Consider the following 12,500-nt stretch of genomic DNA (forward strand, 5'->3'; position numbering starts at 1 on the left):
AAAAAGAGGGAGAGAGAGGGTTGAGAGAGAGAGCGAAAGAGAGGGCGAGAGAGATTGAGAGAGGGGCATATGGTGAGAGAGAGAGAGAGAGAGAGAGGTGTAGAGAGTAGACAGTGGATGTAGTAAGCATAGAGGACAGATCAAGGTGACATCTTCTCACATCAGTTCATTATTCAACAGCCACCTGCAACACGCTGCTGGCTCAAACCCCCCTCCCCCCCTCCTCCTCCACTCCTCCCTCCCTCACACTGCAGTGTGGAACCACATGCATGATCCATGCATGCCAGTGGTGGAAAGTAACTAAGTACATGTACTCCGGTACTGTACTTAAGTAACATTTTTAGGTATTTGTACTTTACTTGAGTATTTCCTATTTCCAATTCTTTTACTTCTACTCCACTACATCTCAGAGGCAAATATTGTACTTTTACTCCATTACTATTATTTGACCACTTTAGCTACTATAGTTACTCTGTAGATTTAGCTTACAAACACACAAGTTCCGCCCTTACACTTTGGCAATTTGAAAATAGCCAACCTACAAACTCACAGCGATGCGACGCGTTGTGAGCTTGTAGATCTGCTATTTTCCAAAGGATTTTTGTACATTTTATATACTCTAGAAAACGTGTGAAATGGGACATTCTGCATAATGAGCGCACACAAGCTATTATGACAGACTTTGCCGCGGCTTACAGATCCTATAGCCCGGGGGGACCGTGACCATGACAACAGAAGCCCATAGCCCGTGACAAGAACATTTCAAATAAACTGCTTAACTTTGGGGGAAAGTGAAAAAAATGGGCCCCGTTACTCTTTTCTTCTTCACACCGCCAACGGTAAAGGACTGTGTGTAAAGTTCAGATCGATTGGTCAACCCACTGAGGAGAGAAATGGATGCGTTGAAGACAGACAGAGGTTTCCTTATTTTATGTTAAGGATAATAGGATATAGACTATGGCGTCCTTGGGGCCAATGTCGGCCCAGAGAGTCTCGGAATTGTCCAAACCCCTATTTTGTGGTATGTATTTTTTTCCAGAACGTAACACAAAGTATTGACTTTCAACAATTTTGTGCACGCTGTTTCCCAATTCAAATGAGAATCCTTGTGGATTGTAGGGTTGAATTTCTTGCGGAGAAGGGCGTAGAGGGTTAGGTTGTCAACAGCAGCGCAGTCAGACACACTTACATTACGTCAAAGATTTTTTAAAGCGTTTATTGCAACAAATGGTTTCTGCAGTCCTATCTGGTGGAAAGGCTGCTCTTGGGAAAGAAAAAGCTCCTCGTTGCAACAGCAAACATTGAGCTGTGAGCACGATGATGAACATACAATATTAATGAAACAACATGGAGCACACAACACAGACATGTTGTGTACAGTGCATATAACAGCAGGGGGGGCTGGGGGTCCCTCTGAGGAGGGGGGATGCAGAGATGATGCTAATGACACTGATCAGCAGAGCTTTATAAAGACTGCCCTAGTGACATGCAGTGGTGGAAAGCAAACTAAGTACATTTGCTCAAGTACAGTACTGTACTTAAGTACAATTTTGAGGTATTTTTTACTTTTCTGGAGTACTTCCAGTGTTTCATAATTTTGCTTATACTCCACTACAACTCAAAGGCAAATATTGTACTTTTTTACTCCACTATAATTATTTGAAAACTTTAGTAACTAGTTACTAAACTAGCGTGCTTATCGCAGGGCAGGTCTCTGGGTTGCCTACTAAACCCAGGGCCAACAAACTTCAGTCAGTCATAATCAATCAGAATGGAATATGAAACATCTGACTGATACAACTGGATGAAATGGACAATGCGACGCGTTGTCAGCTTGTATATGGTCTATTTCTGGCCACTCAACACCGTTTGTACCACAAAGCATAAATCAGACTGAGACTAAGACGAAACTTGCTTTGTTTCGTTTTTCGGCTGCTCAGACTTGATCAAAAATCTGGTTCCGATCCGGAAAGGCCAAAAAAACTGGATGGAGTTTGAGCCGCCAGCGTCAACATGGACAGGGATGACAGGGACGGGTAAATAGAGACCAGAGAGGCAATCAGAGAAACAAGGGACAGCTGAGCCTGCTGGATCAAGGCACTGAGGAAATGGGGTTTAGTGGTGACAGCGGCTGTGGCAGTGATGCGTCTCCGACAGTCGACGGCCAAAAGTGCATCAGTTAACACAGTAGTCAGGGTCATTGTAATGAAAACATGTTTGCTGCGAAAACGGGGGAAAACTATTGAAGAGCAGTGGTTCAGAAGTGGGTTAAAACCTAAAACAGCATAAAAATCTATTTAACCAATTTAAACCTTTATACATTGGCTATTTGAAAATATTTTCAAAACGTCTTGGAAAAAATGGACAAATTTGAAATATTTTTGAAACATTTTAACAACAAAAATCTTGTATGGGGGTCCCTGGCACAAAATGCTTTCTGATGGGGGTCTGCGGCCAGATACATATACATTTTGGGGGGTCTTTGACATGAAAAAGGTTTGAGACCCGCTGTTGGAGAGTATGGGTAGGTGGGTGACCATGTAAACTTTGTTTGTCCGTGGCACAGCGGGTATAGGGTTTAGTCCCGGCCAACAAACCCCCCAAACCCCCCAAACCCCCTACCCAACCCCCGCGTCCCATTCCACTTTTCCCATTCCATGTTGATTTCGTCGACTAAAACTATGACGAAAAATGTTCGAAGACTACCTTTTTTCACTGACCAAAACTAAATAAAAACTAAGCTACAATGACTAAAACTAAGCCTAAATATATTGACAATTTTGTCAACAAATAAAAACTAGACTAAAATGTTAATGAGGGACTAGTGGAGAAGAGATCCAGTAGAACTAAAAGACAAGTCATTTTATGTTTGGTTGCGCACGGGTGTTGCGCTCTGAAAATAGCAGATCTACAAGCTCACAACGCGTCGCAGTGTGAGCTTGTAGATCGGCTACTTTCAGCATGCAACCAAGTGTAAAATCAGGCATTACACTTGGTTCAATCAAGGCACCGCCAAAATACATTTTAGTCGACTATAATCTTATGATATTTAGTCAATTAAAACTAGACCAACAATAAAACATTTCAGATGACTAAAATATGACAAACTAAATGGAAGACTATGACTAAAACTAAATACAAAATTTGCTGTCAAAATCAACACTGCACTGGACTGAGCTGGGTGTTCCAGAGAAGAAAGAAGGGAGGCGATAATAATGCAGAGTCTTGGGAGGAGGAGGAGAAGAGGAGGAGGATGGGTGGAGACGGGACATGAAATTGAGCAAGTGGACAGAAGAGGAGGTAAGCAGATGGTTGTAAACTAGCATGACGGGGGTAGATAGAGCATCACATTTCCCTCATACACCACGGGACGGTGGGGTGGGCTTTGTATAAGCCGTAGTCTCCACAGAGCATTATGGTTCCAGAAGATGTGTCAATCTCTCCTCCATATAATTGTACTCACAGACTCCTCAATTATCGTCAGTGTCCAGGGCGGAAACCTTGTATGTCTAAAGCTGTTACTTTTAAGGAAATAGGGGGGAGAAAAAAAACCCCTGTGTTCCAATGGAGTTATTATTTAGTCACAAGCTCTTGTTGTTAATACTTTTCATTGGTTCAATAGTTATAAAACCCACAGACACACTCAGAGAAAAGCCAATCTAAACTGCACACACTGGCATAAATATGTTTGGTCTTTTCTACACTAGACTACACTGCAACGTCTGATGATTGCAAATTGCACACTGCATGCGTATTGTATACCAGTGGTTCTCAAACTTTTTCATGTCAAGGACCCCCAAATTGACACTTACTAGCCCACGGACCCCCATTTGAAAAGATATGCCAGGGACCCCCATAACTTAAGAGAAGGTTTTTACGGTTCTAGCAGTGATTTTCAACCATTTCAATTTCAAGGACTCCCGGTTTCACATGCATTAGACTACGGACCCCCATTTAATGGCATTTCTATCTCTGGGAGATAGAAATTATATTGTAAAATCAATGTTAATTTAACTCTGAGAGTGTACAAATGGAACCAAATGGACCCGTTAGGGTCCATTTGGTTCCATTTGTACGCTGTCTGAGTTACAGACCCATAAGGGTAAATTTGGTTCCTAACTATCTATCATTTAGCCAGGGATCCCTTGGAACTCTCTCAAGGACCCCTGGGGGTCCCCGGACCCCACTTTGAGAACCAACGTTGTATAGTATGTGTGTATTATGTCTACACACACGCACGCACACACGCACACTTTTTTATGTTGAGCACTTGGAGCTGCATCTGACACAAGACTTGTACGAATGAAAAATTGATTGATTGATTGATTGCTATAATGTGTGTTTACTCTGTGTATATCCTGCTTAGCACAGCACTGTTGAGCACAGAGCACTGTACAGTACAGTATGTATATTTTATGCTCCATATATTCTTTATATGGATGTGTCTCCAGTCGTAACACCGGCTACTGTTAACAACCAAAACAAGTACGTCTGAGAATAATGACTGGTGAGTCTGAGAATAATGGGCTGATTTATACTTCGTTGGCGCGCCGTGTCACGCACCGAAAACAGCCGATGTGCAAGCTCACGAGGCGCCGCAGAGCGACGCCTTGTGAGCTTGCAAATCGGCTGTTTTCGGAAGCATAAATCAGCCATTAAAGCGATGGTAACTCGACACAGAAGTCGCAACCGCCGCGGCTTGCTTCACGAACGAGTTCTAAAGGAACCACTAATGAGCCGCTGGACACCGTTCTCTCCATTGACGCCGTGGGTCCTAATAACGTCCTAATAACACAGAGCGGTTATCCTGCCAACCTGCCCACTCCCCACTGCTCCAATAAAGAGCACAATGCAGAAACGTATTAGCAACAGAATGTTACGTTTCCCTTATAAAAAAGAAAGGACCACAGACACCAAAAAAAAGCTTTAAAACAGATTTAAAAGCTCCTCGCATTGATCTTTTTTCTTCTCCTAGCACAACTAGCATTTAATAAGAGGATGGAGGGAGGGGAGGGGGAGAGAGAGAGAGAGAGAGCGAGAGAGAGAGAGAGAGAGAGAATGTAAGATTTTCCCCTAATTCTCAGCTGGACGGCCTGTTGAGCCAGAGACCAAGGAGCTGCTCTAGACATGAACTCATCAACCACAGGCTGAGAGACATGGCGAGAGAGAGAAATATGGAGAGGAAGAGATAAAGGAAGCGAGAAGGAGAGGCAGAGGCACAGAGTTAGAGAGGGAGAGATGGAGAAATAAAGAGAGGGTGAGAGAGACAGACAGAGAGACTTGGTGATTGCTAGAATTGAAACAATAGCAGCACTGTTGGTCAGATTTTTACTGACGGCTTTAACTGCTGCTGTGGACTTCTGAAGCATGTCACACACACACACACAGGCACGTGCGCACACACACACACACACGCACGCACACACACACGCACGCACGCACGCACACACGCACAGTGCGTGTGCCCTTGGAGATGACTGCATCATGGAAATTATATTCACGCCCAGGCGTCTGCCCCAGAATCTGCCCAGCGACTTGGCAGGCGTGTGCCCGGAATAGCTGCCTCTTTTCTGCCCATCCATCCACCCACCCCTCCATATATCCATCCCTCGTATGTCCAAAACTGTTACTTTTCAGGATTCAAATTCATAAATAGCAAAAGTAGCAGATCTACAAGCTCGAAACGTGTCGCTTCGTGCCGCGTTTCGAGCTTGTAGATCTGGCTACTTTTGATGCTTTCGTGTGAAGCTATAGCGTGATCAAGTAGGGCTTTAATTTACGAAAAAAACACAAAAAAGTTAGAATATGGAGATAAGAGGTTTCTGCCCGACAGCAACGTCATGTATGCTATTCACAAGCCAAAAGCATCAAAACCACTCCCCCATGGCCGAGACTGACATCGGGCTCATTTTTGGTTCACGTGATAATAATCTATTCCGTCCGCTGCGCGCCTGTCTAAGCACGAGGCCGGCGGTTTGATCGGCTCCTCACAAGTCTGTCTCAAGGCCTCGCTGTCAGCACGCCCGCCTGTGATCTAATAAGTCGTGCATTTGTTGTAAAAAAAACTTGCACAGGGACATTGAGCGAACCCAAACGCACTGCACTCAAAAAAACAGGTTGGGAATGACATACACTGTTTTTTTCGTTGCCACTGTCGCAAAATTGCTTGCTCAGGGTTGTGGTCTGACACTTTAATAAAAATGTATTTAATTAAATTGAATACACTCGTGTGTGCTACGTGTCGCATTGTGACACATTGTGAGCTTGTAGATTGCCAATTTTTAAAATTGTATTTATGCATTTTTTATTGAGTTTGCCTGTAATGGCGACATGCCCAAAATGATGTAAGAATACCAGGTTGAAAGTGGTTGGAAAAGATTTTTTTCCGGGTGTAGAATTTGCTTCTGTATTGGGAAATGAGTGTGCACAAAGTACTGATATAGTATATTTAAATACAAAGATAATACATAACTTTCAGTATAGTTGTATACAGTATGTTGCAATAATCATAATGTGTGGTTGTCACAAAGTCATAAGGCACACCTGGACCTGTCTCACGGCACACCGTGTCCATTAGTGATGCGGGTCAGGTTTTTTCAAAACCCGCCCAAACCCGACGCGCCCCAAACCCATTCAATTGATTGCTATAGCGCCACCCTTTGGCCAATGGTTGTGAATTTCATGCCTTGGCCTCTACCATATTGGGGATTTTCATAAAAAGTTGTCGCACGGTTAGGCTGTGAAGAATAATAATAATAGGGAAAGTGTAGAGATGCAATAAGGGTCCACGGCCCTTTGGCCATGGCCCCTTAATAAGCAAGTGCATTCAATTGCTTTCCAGAGAGAGAGAGAAAGAGAGAGGGACAGAGGGAGGGAGAGAGAGTGCGTGCGCACGCGCGAGAGAGAGTTTTTCAACCCCGCGGGTCGGGTCGGGTCAGCCCACGCATCACTAGTATCCATCCCATCCCATCCATCCATTATATCCATCCATTTTATCCATCCATCCACTCTCTGCTCTATCACCTGAGATGCCCTGATGTTGCTGCAGCCAGAAAAACTAAGTCATCAACACTTATCTCCAAAGTGCTCTCTCCTTCTCTCTCTGTCTCTCTCTCCCCCCCTCTCTCTCCCTCTCTCTCTCTCCCCCTCTCTCTCTCTCTCTCTCTCCCCCCCCCCCCCTCCCCATGGTGCACACCCTGCATTAATTTGTCCCACTGGGTTTTTCTTACTTCTCTCTCCTTTTCCTTTTTCATTGCGTATCTCTCTCTCTCTCTTTCCTCTTATTCTCTCTCCCTTCTCCCCTCTATCCCTCAGAGTGATGAAGTGGCCAGCGAGTGACCATCTCGGCCGGTAATAGCCACGGTAAATCACCGGGTGCCAGTGCCTCGCCGCGCGGCGGGGAAGGGAGCCCATTCGTCACCGCCTACGGCGCGGCTCCGACCTGATATATCAAGATGTAAATTCTGGCCCTATTACTCCCTCCACCCTTCTCCTGTCTCCTACACCCTGTGGCTCCTTAACAGATGGAGGGATGAAGGGTTTAGGAGGAGGAGAGGAAGAGGAGAGGAGAGAGAGATAGAAAGGAGATGAAGAGGAGAGGAGAGAGAGGAAAGGAGAGGAGGAGAATGTGGATTTGAGTAGAGTGTTGAATTTATTGTGACAGTGGTACTGCTAATCCATTCTTAATCCAGTGTTACTGTTTTCTTTCAGGTGGCAATGATGTGGTACTGTATAATCCACACACACGCACACGCACACACACACACACACACACACACACACACACACACACACACACACACACACAACTTGTCTCTTGCATTCGCTGAATATGATTCAATAGAGACCTTTGCTGCTCTAAAAGTCCAGTGGCATTGTCTTCCTCCTTCCCTCTTTTCACAGACGCATCTACAAACAGAAACGTGACCATTTAGCCGAGCCCGCCGCCCGCCTGCAATGGCCTCAAAGTATTGAATCTTTCACATCGGCCCCGGTCGATATCTCTGCAGCCCGTCTCCGTCTCATTGATCTGTGAAAAGGGCCGAGCGTCCCTCCCTCCCCTGCCTGCCCTGGACACAGCATCTGCTACAAACAAGGAACAGACGGCTGAATTCAGATGTTCTCTACACTCGTGAAGTTTTGACAAGCCTCGCGTTGTCCTGCGTATACCGCATGACAGCTAGCTAGCGCGGCCCTTCGGCGGCGGCTTGAAACCTCTCGGTTCTGTTGTGTTGTGTGATATCGCAGCGCTTTAGCCCATTCAACCCGGGAACGCATACTGTGTCAATTTTTTATTTGAGCTAAAAAGCATTATTTTACACTTAGGCTATTAGCTCACAGCAAGGCACTCGTGCCACGCTGTGAGCTTGTATATCTGCTATTTTTTAGGGAAAATATCGTGAAAATGTGTCTTCTTGCAAATCTTTGAATATATGTATAAATGTTTTACTCAAATCTTTGCTTCTGGGGGTCCCTGGAACTAAATATTTTTTAGATGGGGTCCTCAGCCAAAATACATATCATTTTGGGGGTCCTTGACATGAAAAAGTTTGAGCACCACTGATTTAAAACATTTTCTTTTAAAATATATATATTCAAAGATTTGCCCACGATTCTTCCCCCAAAAATAACAGATATACAAGCTCGTAGCACGGCACCATCTGCTATTTTTGAATAGCCAAAGTATAAAACAACTGTTAAAGTGCGTTCCCGGTTTTAATGGGTTACAACAAGCATCTTCTCTTTCTTCTGTACTGTAGTATGCCCCGACGTTCAGAGGAAACCCACAGAGAGAGGACTTCTAGCCGGGGCTGCAGAAAACATCTTTTAGTCTCTGACCTTTTTGTTTTTCTTTTTGCGAGATTTCTTTTAAAAGCCTCGCTGAGGTCTTTCTGTTGACCTGCTGATCACATTCTGAAAGCCGTGCTAAGTTGAGGCTTGGGAGAGTATATAACGTGAGTTTCGACGGAAGCTAAGCTATCCCATGAATCCTAGCAAACGTTCCATGTGAAATAGCCGATCTACAATGCGACGCTTGTAGTGAGCTTGTAGATCGGCTATTTTCAACAATGAAGGTGGCCCACCCATCCGACCACTTAACACGGCAGATGGGTGGGCCGCGTGTATTTTCTTTATTTTGATGATCAATCGATCGATTTTGTTCTGGCTTGGATCAATGGGAGCTTTAAGTTCCTGTATATATTCGTATCACTAGGATAACACAGTTTTCAAGGTTTTAAATACTTTTTTTTGGTCTGTTAATGTTATCTTATCATCTAACCTGGGGGCCCACCTGCAATACCCTGCCGGGCCCCATGGGGCAGGCCGAGGCCCACAGGTTGAGAATCACTAGTGTAGTGTAAACACGTACAATAAACTGTATATTAATAAACTGTATATTAATAAACTGTACATATGATAATATGTATGGGCGGCTGTGGCTCAGGAGGTAGAGCAGGTCGTCCAATGATCCGTGGGTCGGCGGTTCGAATCCCGGCTCCTCCTCCTGTCCACATGTCGAAGTGTCCTTGGGCAAGACACTGAACCCTACACTGCCTCCAATGATTCGGTCGGCGCTAGCTTGCCACCATTGGTGTGTGAATGTGGGAAAAGTGGGGACGCTGGCGTCGACTGTTCGCCGCTCCACCTCCCAATGTCCCCTCCCTGTATGAATGAATGAACCATTGTAAAGCGCTTTGAGTAAGTTTGAGTACTTAGAAAAGCGCCATAAAAATGCAATTCATTATTATTAATAAACTGTACATATACAAATAAACTTAGACAAGGTTTCAGCCTGGTCCCAGACCCACTGACTTCCATTACGAAAATATTTGCCTACTGAATAGTGAGCATATGAAGTTTGGCACTGATCTGTCTAGCAGTTTGCTATTCGCTCCAAACACACACAGACAGACACACACACACACACACACACACAGACCAACCCTCTTATACACGGCTAGCCTCCCGCAGAGTCACGCTGTAAAACTATTATTATTATTATTAGACAAGGTGACGCAGCAGGAAGGTTTATCCCCGCATTAATTTACTAAACGTTTCCACCTCAAACAAGCGTAAAAATGTTTGGGGCTATTTATCACATTTATTGAAATGTGTGTGCTCCCCATTGCGCGTATTGTAATGCAATCTATAATGAATGATTCACAGGAAGGGTTGCTTCGGATCACACATAAGTTGCAAGTCATGCCTTGGCTGATGGAATTATGCCCCCCAGGCTAGCTCTTAAAATAACTACATAACTCACATGGCTTTAGTTATGCCGTAAAAATCTCAGAGAAACAAACACAGTGCAGCTGGTCTGCTGTCGATCATCACCCACTTGGATTAATCTGGTTATTCCATCATGGGGCTTCCCTGCCGTTCCGATTAAAGATATACATACGTACAGTAGAGTACAGTACAGACAGACAGACAGACAGACAGACAGACAGACAGACAGACAGACAGACAGACAGACAGACAGCAGAGCATAAAAAGTCAAAACCACAGTGTGGAACTTACTGTTCTGTCCAGCTGGCCCGCTCTATTGGTCCCTGGAGAGAGAGAAAGAAAAGAGAGAGAGAGAGAGAGAGAGAGACAGAGAGAGAGAGAGAGAGAGACAGAGAGAGAGACACAGACAGAGAGAGAGAGAGGCAGAGAGACAGACAGACCGTCAATATATGCCATATCAAATGTTGTGGAGTGGTTTTCATCATCTCCAGGCTAAACTGAAGCCTGGTTCATACTCCGTCGTCCTGAGGTGTCATGCGCCGAAAATAGCCGATCTATAAGCGCACAACGCGTCGCGGATGTGCGCTTATAGATCGTCTATTTCCCGGCCTACGAACGCCGTCATACGCGAAGCACAAATTAGGCATTAAGAGAGACCTGAAGACGACACGCACATGTACTACTGCTTTAGCCGTAACATCAGCACACCTCTCCTCTCCTCTCCTCTCTCAGTCCCTGAAGCTGAAGTGTGAGCGAGCGGGTTGGGGGCTGCAGTGGATGGAGGCGGAACGCAATTAAACTCCAGTCTGATTTACAGCATCCCGGGGACAGGAACTACACGCGCGCACACACCCACACACACACACGTCCGTCCGCCCACACGAGCACACACACACACACACACACACACACACACACACACACACACCAGCTGGGTGACCCTTCCACGGCTGAGGAATGGGTCCGTATAACAGAAAATCACAGACTGACCCGCAAACAAGAGCAGTAAAAGATCCAGTCCAGAAGCACCCCAGGGAACACAATACTGTGTAGGCCTGCGCAGCTAGACAGAGTGGTATAAGGCCCTGCCCACCACCACCGCCACGGAGGTTGTGGGTTCGAATCCACGGCGGTGCATCCGGCTTTGTCGAACCTCTATACGAAGACAATTGGCCCGTGTTAGGGGGAGGGAAGCCGGGTGATGTCAGGGGTGATGCAACTTTGATGATGGAGAGGGCCACTAAATGTACCCTCACTCTAGATGGCCACACCGCATATACTGTCGGGCAGACACCTCTTATCTCCGTATTTTAACTTTTTTCGTAAATTGATGCATACTTTGCCATTCTATGTCACACAAAAGTAGCAAAAATAGCCGATCTACAAGCTCAAAACGCGTCGCAGTGCGACGCGTTTTGAGCTTGTATATCTGCTATTTTTTGCTACTTTTGAATTGGAATCCTGATTTATTTTTTTGGCTGTTTTTGAATTGGAATCCTGAAAAGTAATATTTGTATTTAATTTCGAATGCATTTAGTTATACTTATGTTAACTTTATGAACTTATGAGCGGAGGCTCTACATAGCATAACGACTAAATTGGGGAGAAAAAAAGGTAAAAGGCACCCAAAAAAAAAGAAGAAAATGAACAGTTAACCACTTTGAACCTGCCGTCCCTGTTTTGGCATGAAACATATAGCCCAAAATATGTCTTCAAAATAAAAAATACTTTCTTTCTTTCTTTCTGCCAAAAACAATATCAAATTTGTGTGTTGAAAATACCGAAAATATCAGCTCTACAAGCTCACAAGTGTCCAGCCAAGTGAACAGTGTGTAAGTTAAGTCCACACAGTGTAGAGAATGGCCTGCATGGTGGCTGAGCCAGGCCGGGTTCAGAGCAGGTCAGAACCGGTCTAGCCCTGCCCTCTGCAGCATGGACACACATATGGACCCAAACAGCGGGTGTCATCTCCCTCCTCTCCACCTCTCTTTCCCTCTCTATCAGCAGGTTTTCTTTCGTTCTTTCTCTCTCTTTCTTCATTGTTTTTACACTGCCTTCCATTGCACTTCTCTTGTTTTTGTTCTCTTTTGTATAATTCTTTCCCCTCTCTCTCTCTCTCGATTCAATTTCAAATGCTTTATTGGCATGATAAAATATGTTTTACATTGCCAAAGCGTACATTATAACATGAAACAAGTCATAACATTACATATACAGAGACAACAAGTGAATAACATATCTCTCTCTCTCTCTCTCTCTCTCTCTCTCTC

General features: G+C 44.8%; 1 protein-coding gene across 1 annotated transcript in view; it reads right to left on the reverse strand.

Moving 5' to 3' along the window:
* enox1 (ecto-NOX disulfide-thiol exchanger 1) overlaps positions 1–12,500 on the reverse strand; it is a 168,160-nt gene that overhangs the window by 97,434 nt on the left and 58,226 nt on the right. Inside the window, exon 2 of the mRNA XM_084085197.1 lies at positions 10,522–10,553. The gene's annotated coding sequence lies outside the window, so the exon portion shown is untranslated. The remainder of the gene's footprint in view (positions 1–10,521; positions 10,554–12,500) is intronic.

Source organism: Gymnoscopelus microlampas (genome assembly GCF_963454915.1).
Source record: "Gymnoscopelus microlampas genome assembly, chromosome: 17".
Taxonomy (NCBI): domain Eukaryota; kingdom Metazoa; phylum Chordata; class Actinopteri; order Myctophiformes; family Myctophidae; genus Gymnoscopelus; species Gymnoscopelus microlampas.